Here is a 6,577-nt window from a genome sequence, read left to right as displayed (position 1 = left end):
TAATCTATCTGATGTAAGAGTTGATAGAACATGTAATTTTTACATGTATTTTTAATAGGATTAATAAAACATGTCAATTTAATAGACTTAATTAAAGAACTAATTTAAAGAAAATTGAGTTCTCAAGTTTGCATATTTTAAGGACCACGTTTATCACCAACTTTAATTGTACAATCTCTTTTCACAAACGGCAATCGAGCAAAGTTAATTATTTAACTATGTTAATATGGTAATGTCAATCAATTCCTAGATTAACAATTGTTAAAAATAAAATAAATTAATGATTAATTGACATTAACACGTCAGCTGGAAAAGCAATTTTCTTTTTCTTTTATATATATATATATATATACTTTCTTTTATTTTATACGTTATGGGTGGGGCACATTACTGTCGAACTCCAACAGCAATTAATGGTGGACTCGGGTTTAGGAAATAAACTAGGGCGGTTACCCAAGGTGGCATTTTGAGGTTAGCGCAGGGCACAGATATTAAGGTATACACTAATTGCACTATAATGGTGCCTCTTATGGGTAAAAGCTGCTTCATTGATTCCTTTTGCCTCAAAATCATGCGATGGAATAAAGCTTAATGCACTTTAATAAGCAGAAAAAATGAACCCTTAATTCACCATTTGATGTTGCTTTTCATATTCACACTTAACCCATATACAAAGCTAACAGAAACATGTTTCTTGGTTACCGTTACTCAGTGATATTGTATGTGTAGAACTTGTGATCAGAGTGGCAGATATATGAATTCAAATGCCAATTGAAAATAAAGGAAAAAGTATTAAAGATTAATACACTTTAGAATTTCTTTGTAAAAAATGCTTTTAAAGAGGCATTAGATAAGAATATTTCGGTTACTATGATTGATATAAACAAATGGAAGTATCAGAGACAGTTTGCAATACCTTGACATATTTGAATTTCAAATGAGCTTATGCAACTCATAAGTTGAACTTTTTTACAACGCAACCACAAATCATAATGTTGTATTGCAGTAAAAAATTATATGACAGTTGTATTGCAGTTTACTAGATATAATTATTCAACCAGTAAAGCTCGTACTGCCATAAATACTTCCATAAAAATTGTTTCTGTCCACTGCCTACTAGATCGATGATCTAATTTTAGGAGCTCAATTCCAATTTTTAAAAAGTTTTAGCAATCTAATGGCATTAGAAGGGAACATCAAAAGCTTCAAAGGAAGCCGAATATTTTGTCACATGAAAGGTGGAAGGGTCCTAATTGTGTTGGTCCTATTTAGGCGGAGCTTAGGATGGATGACTTTGATATGGTCATTTTGTTCTAACGGTTTACTAGGGATGTACAAGCGGTTATAACCGGTGGTTATTGGCTAAAACCGCTAAAACCGACGGTTAGCGGGGGCGGTTATTTTTATAACCGCCGGTTAGCGGTTATTGACTGAATAACCGGCGGTTATATAACCGCTTTTTAGTTGGGCTATGTGCCGGTTTTGAACCGGGTTTGGGCCGGGTTTGTACCATTTTTTGGCCGATTTTGGCCACTATTGTGCTGATTTTAATGCAGTTTAATCATATCAATTTCACATGACACATATTCTACACTTCTTGACACATACATCCAAAAACTGATAAAATGGTGAATTTTTTAAACTTCTAGCAGATGGGTCTCTCAAAGTTCCATTTAATCATATCAATTTCACATTCACAGACAAGAACAAATCGTCAAAAGAAACGCATACGGAAATCATCAAAACAATGAAGATGAAAACTTTGTAATATCACAAAATAAGGACAAAACAGGAAAAAAAACACAGACTTTCACTATTCTCATACTGAGGAATGGAAGACGAAAATCTAAAGACCACGGGAAGGAGAAAAAAAATCATTTATTTGGCAAAAAAAAAAATGTCACAAAGAAAATGGGTATGGGTTTGGATCCTACAAGCTTGGTGACAGAAGCGCATAGGGAAGACGACCAAGAGTACATGACATTAAAAAAAATTGAGAAATAGTGGAGATTCGGGAGAAGCTAACAGTGTAGCTACTAGCTAGCAGTGGCGGAGACGAGATGGTCAGAGGTCGGAGAGGTCTCAACGGCGCTGGAAGAGTGGAGGGAGACGAGAGGCAGAGGCTCGAGCACTAGGCGTCGTGGGTGAATGGCGGAAATGTGAGAGAGGTGAGGAGAAATGTTGAAATAATGAACCGTAACCCTAAAATATGCTTATATATGTATAGCAAAACAACGCCCTTTGTTCCAGGTTTTTTATTTTAGTTTATATATATTAAAGAGGTTAGCGGTTATTAACCGTTTTTCTCAAATCCTTTAACCGCTAACCCCTTCCGCCTAGGCGATTAGCGGTTATTTATAACCGCTTTTAAAAGCAGTTATAAGCGGTTATCTGTTAGCGGTTAGCGGTTTTAAAGCTGTTAGAACCACTCCGTTTGTACACCCTTACGGTTTACGACCCAATACATAGAATATCTAGCTTAAATAAAAGATATAATGTAGTGTGATGTTTTGTTAAATTAAATTATCACTTATCTCAAAAACTTATACTATATATTTTATTGCCTCAATAAGTATGGAATAATTAACTTAAATGAGAGATATGATGTATATTTATATGATGTTAAATTAAAAGATAAATGCTAGAAACTATTCTTTTATTTAATTTTGTTGATGTGAAATTGGCAATCAATCCTTGGATCAGCTGTTGTTAAAAAATAAAAAATTCAAGGGCTGATTAGCAGTGTCACTTAAGCAAAGTAGAATAAAAGTGTGGTTTATATAGCATTACTTTAAATTAAATCATAACTTATCTTAAAAACTTAAGCTACACATAAAATATTTAATTGTCTCAATAAACGATGCTTAACACATAAAATATTTAACTACAATATGAGTAAATTGCAAAGATAGAGTTCGAAATCAGGATCTCTAATATAATTATAATACCATGTTAAACACAACGTACTCACTTTTTCGTTTATTGCATGAGCATATTTTGGCATAAAAAAGAGAGTAGGCACAGCAAAGTACTGGAGCTGGGATGAAAGGCAACTGCCATAGGGTAGTCTATCACCTACTTTGCCAAGCTGAGTGCACATATAAGTTAATTAGTGGGCCAAAGGCACGACCGCAGCCCCAGATGATACCATGATACAGAAGATGGAACGCACAACCCTAGCATAGTGGGTGTTATAATATGCATAAGCCATAGAAGAAGAAGAAGAAGAAGAAGAAGAAGAAAAGTGTTTTTAAGTCCAGTTTTACAAAGAACGAATTTTAAAATTTATTTTCCAAGTCAAGTGAATGTTTTTAAGGAAAGAGTTTTAAAATCAAAAATGTTTTACTCAACCAATTTTAAATTAGTTAGAGAATATAGTTTATTGAGTTTTCGTGCATTTGTTTTCATGTCAGAACGAGACGCAGTAGGCCGGAGGCCAAAAGACAAGTTAGATGGGGGAATAGAATAAGTCATAAAATGACAAGATTTTAAGTCAAACTTATTTTAAATAAGTGCTTTAGTGCACAAGAGAGAAATATTATTTTGTGAACTCATTATAGAATTATATTTTAGACCTTTTACGTTTTTGGATTTAATTTCAATAAAAGTTTTTCGTACTTATTAAACTCATGTATTTAATGTTCTAGTTAATGCTATGCGTGTTTTATTTAATATTTATAAGCTTTGTACGTCTAAATTTGTCAGATTAACAAACCTAACCCTCACTACAAAAAATTTGCTTATTAGCGGCCAGCAAATTTGGCTGCTAATAATATTATTTTGGCCGCTATTGATCAACAACAACCAAACCTGGTCTCTAAAAAGTGGCTGCTAATAGTCCAACACAAAAAACTATTGGCGGCCACATTTTTAACTCGCTGCTAATAATTTTTTTTATAGCGGTGAACTTAGCGGCCACTAAAATTAATTTTACCGCCGCAATTTTTTGTTAACCGAGTCCATGAGTCGCTGCTAATACTAGACTATTAGCGGCGACACGCATGTGGCCGCTAATAGTTAAAATAGTCTAGTATTAGCGGCCACATTTGACGCCGCTAATACTATTAAAAAATGAAATATATATATATATTTTAAAAAAATTTCAGATCCACCCATCCTCACTGCATTAATTAAATCTCTACATGCATATTGCAATGCAGAAATTCAGAATGAGAGCAGATATTCTAAAAGAAGTACTTGTCATAAGCAAAATTGTATTGCATAAGTTAATAAGTTCATGGCCCGTTGGTGGGATGTATTCAACTTGCCAAGGTAAAAATTACTTGTTGAGAACACTAGGTCAGTCAGTTAAGCTCTGAACATAGGAGCATTAATTTAATTTCTACTAGCATAATGCTTATCATCCTAAATTGTTTCTCAAGCAGAAGTTCTGATGAAATAATTGTTTAGAAATTAGACAAACAAATGAAAGAAGTATAAAAAGAAAATCTAGTAATGTGTTTTCAAAGTATTTGGCGGCTTGAAACAACGATAACCAAACAACCCTTCCATCAAATAATGGGAACAAAAAAGAGAATGAAATTGACTTGCATCAAGGAAACTCTCAACTGCAGTTTCACTAATAACCACCTGTCCCATGATCCAATAATATTCCCTCTCCAATTTTTGCAGCTGTACAGAATCATAAAAACAATTGGAGAAAATTAGCCTTACATAATAGAGAAATTACCTTCATTATCTCAAATAGATGTAAATTCTCTAGGCAACAACAATCTTTCTGCAGAAGAATCAAGTTTTGCACATTAACCTTCAAGTAGTCAATATCCACCATATCTTTCACTTTTTAAATCCTTCTCATCTAAGCTACAATTTTTGGTGGAAACAATAACACAAATATGTTTCAAAAAATATATCTAAGCTACATTCAGCAACGTGTCCAAAATCTTAACATCCCTTTACATTTAAATAATGTCAGTCTTGCTCTTGCCAGCCTCAATATCAGAAGGTTTAGAGAATTAGAATAGCTTAGAAAATGTAACAACTACAAATGAGCATACCTAGATATATGTCAACTCCAAAAACCTGAGGAGAAAAAACTGTTGACAATTAAGAGATGATAGAAAACAAAGAGGGGAGGTGGTAGATATGCTCTTCAGGGATCAGGGTTTTCACTTTTTCGTTGATAAATAACTCATCAAGGATTATACAAGAAAGTACAAAACTACCTCACTGATTCGGCTTTGTAGTGCTAAGGCCAATACTTTGCGTCCTTGGCTCCACAATGCATGTGCTACTCGATACACTTGCAAAGAATGATATCCCTGCAATAAAGCATGGCTCACAACATCAAGGATGTACTTGGTTCTTTTTTCTTTTTCATATATGGAAATAACAAATCATGCTTAAGCTAATCGTACTAAAATTAGAGTTTGATAATAATTTTGCAAACCCAAAACATTATTATTTCCAAATATAGAGCCCGCTACGGAAAATCAATAAATCAATTTCCTAATCCTGTCCTCTTGTTTCAGTTTTCTCAGCAACCAAACAGAAAGTGAAGATCCTCTCCAATTACACATGCATCCAATAATATCCTACAATCAGCCCCGTAGTTGCACTGTTTTTAATTAATCAATATTTTTCATTGCCAATGTCATTTAGGATTTATACATACCTACTGCATTTTGTCTCCCTTGTACGAAATTTATTGAACATACCAATTATGGTTATGAAAGAGATCTTAAATTTTTTCAAAAGTTTATAAGTCATAAAAGTATTGCAGAAGGAATTATTACTATAATGCAATTAACAATTTCCATTATTTTGTGGAAAACATCCTCAGAGCATAAGGTTCATTCCTAGGGAGGTTACAAATATATTATCTTCTATATAGAAAGGAAGAAATGCAGAATAAAAATTTCAACCTATAATTTCAGCCACTCAAGTTAAAAAATATATATATATACTAATGTGGCAACAAAAGCTTCTAAGCCCATGGAAAGATAAGAGGGGAAATCAATAAGAGAATAAAACCCCTAACTTCTAAAACATTATGACTAGAATAAGATCACTCTTAAGTCAGTTAATTAGCAACCAATGAACTCAAAGGAACTAATAGAAACTGTTTACATGCATTTTAACAATCCTCACAAGCCGACATGAATCTCTTATTCTTTAATTAGCTCACATCAAGATTCCGGTTACTTGAGACTGAGGTGCATAATCCAAACAATTTGAAGCAAGATTAAGCAACCAAACAATTTGAAACTTATTTGAAGAGGATTAAGCCAATATATCAAAAATCCTAGTAAAAAAGGCAAACTCATATAGTATATAAGTATGGAGACAGCACAATATAATAGATAAAAAAAGACAACTGGACATTGCTTTCTTCCATTAATATCTCCTTAGCCTTATCACACAGCAGTACAGCACCCTTACCTACACCAATATAACAAGTTAACAATATTAATTGAAGTTAGATTATTGAAGGAAAGAAATGCATTTGCTCGAAGAAAAATTCAGACCACAATAATAAGGTGGTCTAATTCCCATAAAACAAAAGGAGAATAATTTAGCAAAATTACATATACAAAGTTGCAGACATCACACTGTC

The sequence above is a fragment of the Alnus glutinosa genome, chromosome 1 (genome assembly GCF_958979055.1).
Source record: "Alnus glutinosa chromosome 1, dhAlnGlut1.1, whole genome shotgun sequence".
Taxonomy (NCBI): Eukaryota; Viridiplantae; Streptophyta; class Magnoliopsida; order Fagales; family Betulaceae; genus Alnus; species Alnus glutinosa.
The sequence above is the reverse complement of the archived record's forward strand: the minus strand, read 5'-3'. Positions refer to the sequence as shown.